At 39.4% G+C, this 14598-nt stretch overlaps 1 protein-coding gene and 2 pseudogenes across 4 annotated transcripts in view; 2 read left to right on the forward strand and 1 right to left on the reverse strand.

The window, feature by feature from the left end:
* The window catches only part of UBE2D2 (ubiquitin conjugating enzyme E2 D2), a 63094-nt gene that overhangs the window by 44742 nt on the left and 3754 nt on the right, over window positions 1–14598 (reverse strand). The window lies entirely within an intron of this gene.
* On the forward strand, window positions 474–1022 carry LOC309862116 (guanine nucleotide-binding protein G(I)/G(S)/G(O) subunit gamma-5 pseudogene; annotated as a pseudogene). The gene has a single exon. The product of its transcript is annotated as a guanine nucleotide-binding protein G(I)/G(S)/G(O) subunit gamma-5 pseudogene (transcript).
* Window positions 5494–6696, forward strand: LOC309862117 (large ribosomal subunit protein eL31-like; annotated as a pseudogene). Its single transcript has 2 exons — window positions 5494–5698; window positions 5909–6696. The product of its transcript is annotated as a large ribosomal subunit protein eL31-like (transcript).

Genomic DNA, 14598 nt, shown 5'->3' on the forward strand with positions numbered 1-14598 from the left:
AAAGGAAAACAAAGACCATGCAAGGAGAAAAAGTCAAAACAAAAGGAGAAAAACTATCATGAATATCCTAAAAGGTAAGAGAAGTTTTTACTTCTATGAAACAAGAACAAAATCCTTAAACATACTGAGAATGAGAAAATCTTCTATGATGGAGATAAAAGACAAAGATGGAAAATAGAAAACATAGGAGGACTAATCCAAATACTCCCCCAAATTGATCTACAGATTCCATCCAATCTACAGTGACTACAGTAGATTAGAATCCATTCTACAGGGGTGCCTGGGTGGCTCAGTGGGTTAAGCCTCTGCCTTTGGCTCAGGTCATGATCTCAGGGTCCTGGGATTGAGCCCCGCATCAGGGTCTCTGCTCAGCAGGGAGCCTGCTTCTCCTTCTCTCTCTGTCTGCCTCTCTGCCTACTTGTGATATCTCTCTGTCAAATAAATAAATAAAATCTTTAAAAAAATAAAAGAATCCAGGCGCTGCCCCACCGTCTGGCCCCGCGGACCCACGAACGGACAGACCCACGCACGCACGAAAATCTGCCCCGCTCCTGAGAGCGCCATGTCTGGTTCCTCCAGCGTTGCCACTATGAAGAAAGTGGCTCAACAGCTTCGGCTGGAAGCCGGGCTCAACCGCGTGAAGGTTTCCCAGGCAGCTGCAGATCTGAAACAATTCTGTCTGCAGAATGCCCAACACGACCCCCTGCTAACTGGTGTGTCTTCAAGTACGAACCCATTCAGACCCCAGAAAGTCTGTTCCTTTTTGTAGTAAAATGAATCTTTGGGATGGTTTTCTAGACCACTTTTCATGAACCAGTGACTATTCAAAGGAGAACTAAATTTGAAGCCTGTACAAAAAGCTTATCCCTGTAACATGTGCCATACTATATAAACTTTTACTTTTGTCAGTCCTTAACATCTACCTCTCTGAATTCTCATAAATTTCTATTTCATAAGGGTAATTGTTTTATATACACTGGCAGCAGCATACAATAAAATACTTAGTATAAAAAAAAAAAAAAGAATCCAATCTACAGATTTCAAATTGATACATATTCCATCTCTATCAACATTCCAAATGTCCCTCACCCTCCCTTTTTTTGCTTTACAGAAATAGCAAGGTGATACTTAAATTCATATAGTAATGCAGGGGACCCAAAGACCAAAACAATCTTGGAAAATAATAAATTTATCAGACTCACATTAAAGGATTTTAAAACAATACAAAGCCATAGGATTCAAGACAGTATGACATAAAAACAGTCTGGCATAAAAACAGATGTATATATCAATAAAACAGAAGCTCAGAAATACATCCATACATCTATGGCCAACTGTTTTTTTTTTTTTTTAAATAAAGATTTTATTTATTTATTTGTCATAGAGAGAGAAGAGCAAGCACAGGCAGACAGAGTGGCAGGCAGAGGCAGAGGGAGAAGCAGGCTCCCTGCCAAGCAAGGAGCCCGATGTGGGACTCGATCCCAGGACGCTGGGATCATGACCTGAGCCGAAGGCAGCCGCTTAACCAACTGAGCCACCCAGGCGTCCCTGGCCAACTGGTTTTTTACACAGTTGTCAAAACAACTCACTTGCAAATGGTTCTAGGACAACTGGATATTCACATGCAAAAGATGAGCCTAGACCCCTACTTCACATTATATACAAAAATTAGCTAAAAATAGACCAGATAACATAATCTCACACCCATCAGGAAAGCTATTAAAAACAAACAAACAAACAAATAAAAAACAAAACAGAAAGCAACAAATGTTGGTTGGATGTACAGAAATTAGAACTCTTGTATTGGTGGGAGTGTAAAATAATACAGTCACTATGGAAATCAGTATGGCAGTTTCTCCAAAAATTAAAAATAGAATTACCCTATGATCAAGCAATTCCAGTTCTAGGTATAAACCCTACATAACTGAAAGAAGAGCTCTGAAGAGATATTTGTACACCCAAGTTCCTCCCAGCATTAGAATAGCTAAAATGTGTAAACCCAAGTTTCGACCACCAGATGAATGGATAGGTAAAGTGTGGCATGGAATACTATTTAGCCCTAAGGAAAGATATACTGACAACATGGATGAACTTTAAGCATACTGTGCTAAAGTGAAAGAAGAGAGTCACACAAAGGTAAATACTGTATGATTCCAATTATATGAGGAACCTAGTCAAAAACCATAGAGACAAAAAGTGGAAGGAAGGTTGCCAGGGGCTGGAGAGAGAGAGGATAGAGAGTTATTGTTTAATGGGTATAGTTTCAGTTTTGAAAGGTGAAAAGAGTTCTAGAGATGGATGGTGGTTATGGCTGTATGACAATATGAATGTACTTACTACCACTGAAATGCCTATTTAAGAATGGCTAAGAGGGAGGGGCACCTGGCTGGTTCAGTGGAAAAGCACATGACTCTTGATCTTCGGGTCATGACTTCAAGTCCCACACTGGGTATAGAGATTACTTAAAAACAAAAAAATCTTTTTTATTTATTTTTTCTAAAGATTTTATTTATTTATTTGACAGACAGAGATCACAAGTAGGGAGAGAGGCAGGCAGAGAGGGGGTAGCAGGCTCCCCACTGAGCAGACAGCCCAATGTGGGGCTCGATCCCAGAACCCTGGGATCATGACCTGAGCCAAAGGCAGAGGCTTTAACCCACTGAGCCACCCAGGCGCCCCAAAAAATCTTTTTTAAAATAAATGGCTAAAGTGGGGGGGCGCCTGGGTGCCTTCGGCTCAGGTCATGGTCTCAGGGTCCTGGGATCAATCCCTGCATCGGGCTCCCTGCTCAGCAGGGAGCCTGCTTCCCCCTCTCTCTGACTGCCTCTCTGCCTACTTATGATCTCTCTCTGTCAAATAAATAATATCTTTTTTAAAAAACCTATAAAACTCTTAAAAGGAAACACAGACGTAAATCTCTGTATCCTTGGATACAACTTCTTAGCTAAGACACCAAGAGCACAAGCAACAAAAGAAAAATTAGATAAACCGGACTTCCATTAAAATTTAAAACTTCTGTATATCCATGAAGAAAGTGAAACATCAACCCACGAAATGGGAGAAAAATTCTGCAAATCAATTATCAACTATAGTGCTTTAATACACAGAACATATAAAGAATTCTTATAGCTCAACAATAAAGACAATAAAATTAAAAAATGGGCAAAGGATACACTTTTCTCAAGAGGACATACATATGGCCAATAAGCACATGAAGAAATGTTCAGTATCATTCGGTAATTAAGAAAAATGCAAATCATAACCACAATGATATATCATCTGACACCTACTAGGAAAGCCATAATCAAAGTAATAAAGTAACAAGTGTTGATGATGTATACAAACTGGAACCCTCATACACTGTTAATGGGAATGTAAAACAGTACAGTCTGTTTAGAAAACAGCCTAGTGATTCCTCAAAAAGTTAAACACAGGGTGGGGCGCCTGGGTAGCTCAGTGGATTGTTGCTTCTGACTCTTGGTTTCAGCACAGGTCACGATCTCAGGGTTGTGAGATCCAGACCCGTGAAAGTTTCACACTCAGCAGGGAGTCTGCTTAAGGATTCTCCCCTTCTCCCTCTGCCCCTCACACTACTGATGTGTGCACAAGTGCACATGCACTCTCTCTCTCTTAAATAAATAAGTCACCCACAAAAAAAACAACCAAAAAACCCCAAAATGTTAAACACAGAATTACCTACCACATGACCCAGCAATTCTACTCCTAACTGTATATCAAGAATGAAAATATGTGTTTAGACAAAAATTGAAAGCATCTGAAAAATACTGTTTGTAGCAGCATCATTCTTAACGGTTAAAAAAATAAATAAATAAACAACCTAAATGCCCATCATATGATAAATGGAAAAAAAGAAAATGTGGTATACCCATACAAAAGAACATTATTCAGTCATAAAAATGAATTAAGGGGATACCTGCATGGCTCAGTTGGTTAAGTGTCTGACTCTTCATTTCAGCTAAGGTCAGGATCTCAGGGTTGTGAGATCGAGCCCAGCATCTGGCTCCCCAGGGTGTGGAACGTGCTTCAGATTCTCTTTCTCCCTCTCCCTCTGTCCCTTCCTTCCCCCACTCTCACAGGCCCACATATTCACCCTTTCTCTCTATAAAAAAAAAAAAAAAAAAAAAAAAGAATTAAGTACTGATATATACTATAACTTGGACATAGTTTCTATAAACTGTAACTTGGATACAGTCAGACACAAAAGGTCACATATTGTATGATTCCATTTATATAAAATGTCCAGAATAGGAAAATCCATGTAAGTAGAAAGGGTGTGGGGAGAGCAGTCCAGAAGTCCAACATCCAGTAACAGTGAAAAAAGGAAGAGGGGTGCCTAGGTGGGTTAAGCATCCAACTCTTGGTTTCAGCTCAGGTCATTATCTCAGGGTCATGAGATGGAGCCCCAGATAGGGCTCCCCACTCAGTATAGAGTCTGCTTTAGATAGTCTCTTCTTCTCTCCCTCTGCCATAGCTCTCCCCCAAATACAGAAATACATCTCATAAAATCTCAAAAATACCAACTGAATTTTGAGCAAAACAAATGAAAATTGACCTACATCACCACTTATCATGAAATTTCCCATATGTGGGACACAGAAAACCTGTTAAGTTTCCAGAAAGGAAACTGGCCACATAATACAGGATCAGGAATCGGAATAGTTTGGGACTTAACAGCAATACTAGAAGCTAAAAGACAATGAAAATACTGACTATAAAAGTAAAAACAGTTCCACAGTAGTGGCCTTACTCCAGACTCTAAGATTACAGGTCAGGTCATGTCCACAGTCCAGGTTAAGAAACTAACAGCTCCTTTCCAAATGCCAATAAACATTGTCAGTTTTAAGTTGTTCCTCAAAGTCTGAACAATTTTTCTTAACCCTATATTAATGTTGCATATGACCTCATTCAATTTATTTTCCACATCAAGTTGTAGATTCAACAAAAGAGGAACTAAAATAAGATATGTATACTGAAAAATAAATTACTGCATAAGCATGTTCTGGGATTGCCACTCTAAGTTAAACAGATTTTATTTATTCAAGATTTGTCCTGCAGTGAAAATAAAGGGTATAACTATTTCTGTTTTGAGAATGAATTCTAGTTTTTTGTTTTGTTTTGTTTTTTAAATATTTTATTTATTTATTTGACAGACAGAGAGATCACAAGTAGGCAGAGAGGCAGGCGGGGGGGGGGGGGGGGGGGAGGCCGAGGGCAGGGTCCCTGCTGAGCAGAGAGCCCAATGCAGGGCTTGATCCCAGGACCTTGAGATCATGACCTGAGCTGAAGGCTGTCTTAACCCACTGAGCCACCCAAGCGCCTGAGAATGAATTCTAGTTTTTGTTTTAATCCAACTCTCTCTCTGCCTGCCTCTCTGTCTACTTGTAATCTCTCTCTGTCAAATGAAAAAAAAAAAAAAAAAAGGCCATATTCCCCACAATACCTTCCTGTGCTCTCCAACCAGGGCTTGATAGAATGGCTCCCATAAAGAAGGGTGGTGAGAAGCGCCATTCTGCCACCAACAACCTGAGAATACATCAACATTCACAAGTGCATCAATGGAGTGGGTTTCCAAAAGCAAGCCCCTTGGGCATACAGAGAGATCCAGAAACTTGCCATGAAGGAGATGGGAACTCCAGATGTGCACATGGGACACCAGACTCAACAAAGCTACCTGGGGGCACCTGGGTGGCTCAGTCAGTTAAGCAGTTGCCTTCGGGTCAGGTCATGATCCCAGGGTCCTGGGATTGAGCCCTACATTGGGCTCCCTGCTCCACGGAGAGCCTGCTTCTCCCTCTCCCTCTGACTGCCTCTCTGCCTACTTGTGTGCTCTCTCTCTCTAATAAATAAATAAAATCTTAAAAAAAAAAAAAAAAGCTACCTGCGCCAGAAGAATAAGGAATGTTCCACACCGTATCTGTGTGCAGTTGTCCAGAAAACATAAAGAGGATGAAGATTGACCAAACAAGCTCTAAAAACTGGTTACCTATGTACCCGTCACCACTTTCAAAAATCTACAAACAGTAATGAGAACTAATGGCTTATTATCAAATAAAGGTATAAAACTGAAGCAGGAAGGAAGGAAGGACCATATTCCCTAACTGGAAAAAGTGCTATATGGTTACAATTACTGGGCTGAACTTCCTGTATCTATTCTAGGTATGTTCTACACGGCTGGCACTATTACTTTAAATAGTTTTATCTAAATATTTATGCCAACTAAGAAACCCTATTTTATTATTTTATTTTATTTTTAAATTCTGAGAACATCTGCAAGGGGATGGGCATAACCCAGCATAAGTCAGGACAATTAAGGGCATCCTCAGGTAAGGGAGAACCAGAATTCTATCTATGGAGGTGCACTACAGTGGTGGGAGGTTGATTATATACTGGGAAATTGATAAAATGAACAGATATATAAAGAATAACAGAAGCCAGGTTTCTCACTGTCAGAAAAGAATTAGGAACACCAAAAGAGGGGTGCCTGGGTGGCTCAGTCAGTTTAGCATCTGATTCTTGATTTCAGCTCAGGTCATGATCTTAAGGTTGTGGGACTGAGCCCACATCAGGCTCCATACTCAGTGGGGATTCCACTTGACATCCTCTCTCTCCCTCTGTACCTCCCACCACAAATAAACAAAAAGATCTTAAAAAAAGAAAAAATAGGAATACTGAAAGGAAGAAATATAGGGTGAACCCTATGATATTAGCCAGGAATTAAAAGTGCCAATGTGAACTGACGGGGTTTTTTATATAGAGAGAGAAAAGTAAATCTACATGGAAATGTGTGTACTGTATGTATGTGTATTACCTGTATGTACATACACATATTCCCTAACTACATCCACTGATTACACTGAGAAACCCTGAAAGCTGGGAGATTCCAAGAGCAATGAGCACACCTAGCATCTAAATCTTGATTTCTAATTATCATTTTCCAGTAAACAGAACTAGGGATCTCTGGAAAAATAGATGATCACAAGGCTAGAGCAGGGTAAAAGAAAAAGTCAGAGCTATCTTGTGGTACCAAAACAAAGTACTCAAAGAATGAGCAAACAAAACAAAACAAAACAAACAAACAAAAAAAAAACCTTGAGCATTAAAATAAATAATAGGGGCACCTGGTGGCTCAATGGGTTTAGCCTCTACCTTCGGCTCAGGTCATGATCTCAGGGTCCCGGGATCGAGCCCCACATTGGGCTCTGTGCTCAGCAGGGAGCCTGCTTCCTCCTCTCTCTGTGCCTGCCTCTCTGCCTACTTATGGTATCTCTCTATGACAAATAAATAAATAAATAAAATCTTTTTTTTTAAATGATAATAAATTATTATGATTCACCTGAATAAAGTAGGATATCATAAGTCCATACAAATATACATTTAAAACTGAGTAAGTTAAAACTTTTACGTAATGGTGTGGTACCCAGACTCCAAAATAGCTCCCCATGATCCTTGACTCCTCATATCCACACCCTTTAGCCACCTCTCCCACTTTGTAACAGGACTGGTCTATGAAACTAACAGAATATGGCAAGTGATAGTATATTACTTTTGAGATTAGGTTATAAAAGATACTGTGGTTGCTCGCTCTCACACTTTCTCTAAGGGATGCCATGTCTTAAGCATACTTAGGCAGCTTTATGGAGAGACCCATGTGGGGAGGAAATGAATCCCTTAGTCCAATAACCCACAAGGAACTGAGACCTGCCAACAACCATGGGAGAGAGCTTAGAGAGGATCCTCTAGCCTTCAGAGTGCAGTCTCAAGCAACATCTTGGCTGCAATATCAAAAATGACCCTGGGCCACAATCATCAGCTATAAGCCATTCTCAGATTTCTTATCTTCAGAAACTGTTTGATAATAAATGTTTGTTTTAAGTAGCTAAGTTTTGGGGTACTTTCTTTTGTAGCAGTATATAAATAATACAAATAGGATAAGTACATATTCTCAAAGTAGTTCCCCCCAAATTACTTACTCATCACAAGGAGAAAAAGAATTAATTCCATAGTAGGGAACCCTGGTAGACACAACTTTAATCAAGTGATGCAAGTGAAAATTCTCAGTAATGGGTCAAACTGAAACTGCATACCACTTGACAGGATGCAATTAAAAGAATGCAACCAAGGGGCGCCTGGGTGGCTCAGTGGTTAAGCCGCTGCCTTCGGCTCAGGTCATGATCTCGGGGTCCTCGGATCGAGTCCCGCATCGGGCTCTCTGCTCAGCAGGGAGCCTGCTTCCTCCTCTCTCTCTCTCTGCCTGCCTCTCTGCCTACTTGTGATTTCTCTCTGTCGAATAAATAAATAAAATCTTTAAAAAAAAAAAAAATAAATAAAAAGAAACAGGAAAAAAAAAAAATAAATAAATAAATAAAAGAATGCAACCAAAATCATACACCACCTGCTTGATAGGATGGGAAGAACATGACAAAACATTGCTTCTGTGACATTCCTGTCCAAGACCCATGACCTAAATCTGATAATAAGGAAACAAACCCAAATTGAGGACACTGCAAAACAACTGGACTCTAATGTTTGAAACATGTCAAGGTCATGAAGCCCAGAAAAGACTAAGGAATTCAAAGACACCACAGATAACAAAATGGAACAAGTAACTGGATCCTTTCCTATAAAACAATTGGAAAAACTTGAATGGGGTCTGAGGATTATACAGCAGTAATATCTCAATGGAAATTTCCTAATTTTGAAGGCTGTATTGTGATCCTGTGGCAGAATGTCCTTATTTCGAAGAAAAATACATTTCTTATACAAAAGTATTTAGGGTTAATGAGACATCATGTTAACAACTTACTTTGGAATGGTTAAAAGAAATATTCTAGGTATTATATTTGCAACTTTGCAACTGTGCCAGTTAAGTCACAGTAATATTAAAAACTACCTTTTATATAGTCCATATTTCCTTTCTACTCATCCCCCACAGGTTTGCAGGGTAAGTGACACTATCCTTATTCTAGAGACAAGGAAGGTGAGGCTAAAGAAAATCAGGGAAGACACTTGCTAAGAACACGGGCTAGCACATGACTCAATAAGCATGTTACTCCAAAATCCTTTTTTTTCCCCACCATATCACTTGCTGTCACATTCACTGAATGTTGTTGACAAAAACTGAATGCCTACTATGCATCAGATACTGGAATATAACGAGTAAGATAAGGACTTTGCCCAGGACTCTAATGTTTGAAACATGTCAAAGTCATGAAGCCCAGAAAAGACTAAGGAATTCAAAGACACCACAGATAGATAACAAAATGGAACAAGTAACTCAAGGAGAGCTCAGTCCTGAGGAGAAGAATAATCAATCATGTCTACATACTAAGAAATAGTTCTATAGTGGAATCCTACTGCCTGCATGCCTGGGGCATGCCATACAAAAAAGCCATTTCTGTTAGGTCTCCAAGGATGAATAAAGAATTCAGGAGGAGGGGGTGGGGTGAAAAGACATTCTCTGTATAAGGAAAAACACAAAGACTAAAGGAAAATGATTCTGAAAATGATCAATAAGAACTATTTGAATTACAGCAGTGTTTGTCATGAAACACTAGTATATATTACTAGGAATAAAGGTGGCTATATTTTTTGTCCTAAATTTTATCCACTTTTAATACATGCTTCTAAGAAATACTACATATTTCTACAGATTTAAGGCAATAATTTGCCTCAAGAAACTAGAACATAAAGCAAACAATGTCCATCTGTGCTGTGATGCACAAACAGCATTTAATCATGGGTATTATCATCTATTTGACTTCACCGATCTATATAGTTTCTTGTCCTAATTCAATATATATTTGAGATTTAAGCAAAGCTTACTATATATTAAGTACTCCTACTATACTAACCCATTCCTCATAGAGTTGTAACTAGAATATGAAAGGTCTTTTTTAAAGATTTTATTTATTCCAGAGAGAGTGAACACAAAGCGGGGCGGGGGAGGGGGCGGGAGAAGACAGAGGGGAAGGGAAAGAGACACTTAACCAGACTCTGCTCTGAGCACAGGGCCTGATGCAGGGCTCGATCCCACCATCATGAAATCATGACCTAGGCTGAGAGTCGGATCCTTAACTGACTGCACTACTGAGGTGCCCCTAAAAAAAATGGAATTTTTTTTTTTTTTAAATTTTACGTATTTGTCAGAGAGAGAGAGAACAAGCAGGGGAGCAACAGGCAGAGGGAGAAGCAGGCTCCCTATCTAGCAAGGAGCCTGATGCAGGACTCAATTCCAGGATCCTTGGTTCATGACCTGAGCCAAAGGCAGATGCTTAACCGACTGAGCCACCAAGGTGTACCTAAAATATGTAAGTTTAAAATGAAAAAGTCCTTTGAAGGCGCCTGGGTGGCTCAGTTGGTTAAGTGTCTGCCTTCAGCTCAGGTCATGATCCTTGGGGCCAGGGATCTAGCTGAGTTGGGCCTGCTTGGCAGGGAGCCTGCTTCTCCCTTTCCCTCTGCCATTCGCCCCCCAACTCTACCACCCCACCTGTATTCTCTGGCTCTCTCTGTCAAATAAATGAATAAGATCTTAAAAAAAAAAAAGTTCTTTATTAAAAAAAAATAAAAGAGGGGCGCCTGGGTGGCTCAGTGGGTTAAGCCTCTGCCTTCAGCTCGGGTCATGATCCCAGGGTCCTGGGACTGAGCCCCGCATCGGGTTCTCTGCTCCTCGGGGAGCCTGCTTCCTCCTCTCTCTCTGCCTACTTGTGAGCTCTGTCTGACAAATAAATAAAATCTTTTAAATAAATAAATAAATAAAATATAAAGTCCTTTGAATCTTAAGCCTCCCAAATCAAATTATTTTAAAATAAACATAAGCATATTTTTTTAAATTAGGTGACCTGTCTACATCTACCCATGGGACAATTAATAATGTTGGTAATAGCCTAACTGCATGAATACTGCCAAATATGTAGTTTGTATTCTTTTGCTACACTGTACCTATCTGAAACAAATTTTTATCATACTGTAATAAAAACAACATACAGTAACACATTTAATGCAGCTCTTCATGAAGATCTCTTTAATCATTTCAGACAAATACCACTTCGGGGCACCTAGGTATCTTGGTCAGTTGAGTATCTGCCTTTGGCCTGAGTTGTGATCCCAGAGTCCTGGAATAAAGTCTGGCATTGGGAATCTCTGCTCAGTGGGGAGTCTGCTTTCCCTCTATCCTTCACCCTGTTCTTGTGCTTTCTCTCAAATAAATAAAAAATCTTAAAAAAAAAAAAAAAAAGAAGGAAGAAAAATACCATTTTTAGTTTGCGCCTTCACAATAAAATGACAACAATGTTTCATCTCGGTATTTTTTTTTCATCTTGGTATTTTTAAAATTTACCTAATTTTGTGCTTCTGAGATTAAATTTTGATTACAAATTTTAACTCATTTACCCAGGACCATTTGTGCTATCAATCTTAATCCAAGTGTGCACTGTTTCAAGAACTCTTATTTGTATCCCTCAATAGTATTAGTTTGAAAAGCATTCTAATAAAGTTGAGAAACACTACATATGAAGGAGAAAGCAGTTTATCTTCAGAACCTAAGGGAAATGAGTAATAACAATGTGACTGTGACAAAAATCAAATAAAAACTGAGCTGTTGGGGTGCCTGGGTGGCTCAGTGGGTTAAAACCTCTGCCTTCAGCTCAGGTCATGATCCCGGGGTCCTGGGATCGAGCCCCGCATCGGGCTCTCTGCTCAGCGGGGAGCCTGCTTCCTCCTCTCTCTGCCTCTCTGCCTACTTGTAATCTCTGTCTGTCAAATAAATAAAATCTTTAAAAAAAAAAAAAAACTGAGCTGTCCGTTGAATCCGGCAATTAAGTAATCACCAGTCACCACTAAGGTGACTGGTCCCAGAACCGTGAGTAGACTATTCTTTTAAGCAGTCCCAGAACAGTGAGTAGACTATTCTTTTAAGAATTTTGGCACTGAGAGACGCCTGGGTGGCTCAGTCGCTTAAGTCGCTGCCTTTGGCTCAGGTCATGATCCCAGGGTCCTGGGATCGAGGCCCACATCAGGCTCCTTGCTCAACAAGGAGCCTGCTTCTTTCTCTGCCTCTGCCTGCCGCTCTGCCTGCTTGTGCACTCACTCTCTCTCTCTCTCTCTGACAAATAAATAAAATCTAAAAAAAAAAAGAAAAAGAAAGAAAGAATTTTGGCACTGAAATGCCAGAGATGGGAGGAACAGAGAAGAGGAAGGAATCCGCTATAGTGGACTAAGAAGTTAAAAAGTTTTTTTTGCTATTGTTTTTTAGGATGGGATAATCTTAAATAAGCGTGGATGCTGAAGGGGCTCAGAAGAGACTGGAACTAGGAGAGCAGAGACAATTACTCAAGAGCAAGGACCTGGCAGGAAGAACAGGGAAGCGTAAGTTAGCTTGACAAAGGGAAAAGTATAACTTCTGCAGAGACAAGGAATAAGAGTGATGACTAAGGTAAATTTGGAGTAATGGCTGGCTAGAGTCAAGACTGCATTAATCTGAATCTTGGCTTTTCTTACCATACCATATAATCACAGGCAAGTTTGCTTATTTCTCCAAGTGTTTTCCCATATAACCTGGAAGAAAAGAATTCTCATAGGGGTTGTTCAGAAAATTCACTAATTCTGAAACTGATTGAGTACTATAAAGATAGCAGCTACAGAGTTTAGTTTTTGTTTTTGTTCTTAAAGGCCTCAAAGGAAATCTAAAAGAATTCATAAAGATTTCTACTTTCTCTGTGGAATAGGTAACTGCGTCACCAACTCACATTAAAACAGTGTTTAAAGATGTAAAACAGTGATTCTTAATCTTGCAGAGATTAAAAAACCCATTTAATTCTGATGAAAGATATATGGAGGACTGAACATTCAAACTTTATATAATTTTAGGTGAGTTCATACACACCTCTTCAACAATAAAAAGAGATGTCGAAGAAAAGATCTTCTGGTACCAAGGCACAGTTTGAATACCCAACTATTTGAACAAAAGAAAGACTGTGTCCTTTAGATTTACATACCTAACAGTTACATAAAGGTACATGGTAGGCCAGAAAAGACACCAGACATAAGTCAAGAAACCCAGGTTCTTGATCCAGCCCTAGAAAGTCGCATGGCCTTTTCAGACAGTAGCTCTGAGATGTGTTACAGTTCTAACATTTTAGATTCTATTAATTGACATCTCACTTGACTCTGAGACAAAGAACAAATGGTACTTTATTTTCCTATGTCATAGTTAAATATGATTTTGAAGGTTAGCCTGGGAATCTAACCACCAAAATTTTAGTTCTACAGAAAAAACAAGTATGCTCCTGCATTTCTGGGATGAAGCTGCAGAGGTTCCTGGCAGCATCATGCATGAGTCAGGTATTCCTATCCTGGGAACTGCCTAGGATATTTTAGCAGCCCTTTCTCTCTCTGGACTAAAATATCCAGAATTGGACTTTGTCAAAACTTCCTCCTTGTCAGTCAGCAGTACAGTAATACACACTGAGAGAGTTTAAAGCAAACCTAGATTAACAGTTATCCTTCAATGATGGCTGTTTAAATTAACATTTTTTTTTAAAGATTTTATTTATTTATTTGACAGACAGAGATCACAAGTAGGCAGAGAAGCAGGCAGAGAGAGGGGAAGGGAAGCAGGCCCCCTGCTGAGCAGAGAGCCAGATGTGGGACTCGATCCCAGGACCCTGAGATCATAACCTGAGCCGAAGGCAGCGGCCTAACCCACTGAGCCACCCAGGTGCCCTAAATTAACATTTAAATAGCAACCTGGAAGAGCCAAAGAAAGTTTCTCAATCCAATGAACTTATTTATGCAAAGCAAAGAATCATTTCTTAATGAATAATTAAAAAGAAAATCTTCCCAGAGATTCTAAGAACCTTATCTTTTGGAGTAAGAAGGTACATCTGCTTTCTAAGACAGACCTAACCTAATTCCAACAGCCATTTTCAGTCAACCATCTATTAAAGTTCACAATACTCCACAGAACAATTTGATAATTTGTTTTGCTGTTTTTATAGGAATTCACTTTACCCTTACATATGATTAACTCTAACATATGGTATCAAACAGTACAGTATTTTAAAAAAATATTTTTAAAGATTTTATTTATTTATTTGAAAGAGACAGAGAGAGAAAGGGAAAAGGGACCATGAGCAGGGGAAGAGTAGAGGAAGAGGGACAAGGAGAGTACCTGCTGAGCTCGAACCCAGGACCCAGGGATCATGACCTGAGCTGACAGATGCTTAACCGGCTGAACCACCATGCACCCCTAAAGTAATTATTTTTTATATTTAGTACTATTACAGTGTTACAAAGTTAAGAATCATCCTTTTGTAATCTCCCAATCTTAAAACATTTCGAAAGTATGTAGTATACAGAAAGATGATTCACAACATGAAACAGAGCATAATGAAAAGGAAGATAAAAATTCCACTGTGGGATCAATGCTTCTATTAAATTGGCTTTACCTATGACCTTACACATAACCAGGTAAAACCTCAGGCAAGGAAGTTAATTAATAGTTTACAAAAAACTACTTAATCTTGCCCATCTACAGAAAGCAATAAACTTCTGAAACTTTAAAAAAAGATAGCAAGTATA

Source organism: Mustela nivalis (genome assembly GCF_964662115.1).
Source record: "Mustela nivalis genome assembly, chromosome: 3".
Lineage (NCBI taxonomy): Eukaryota > Metazoa > Chordata > Mammalia > Carnivora > Mustelidae > Mustela > Mustela nivalis.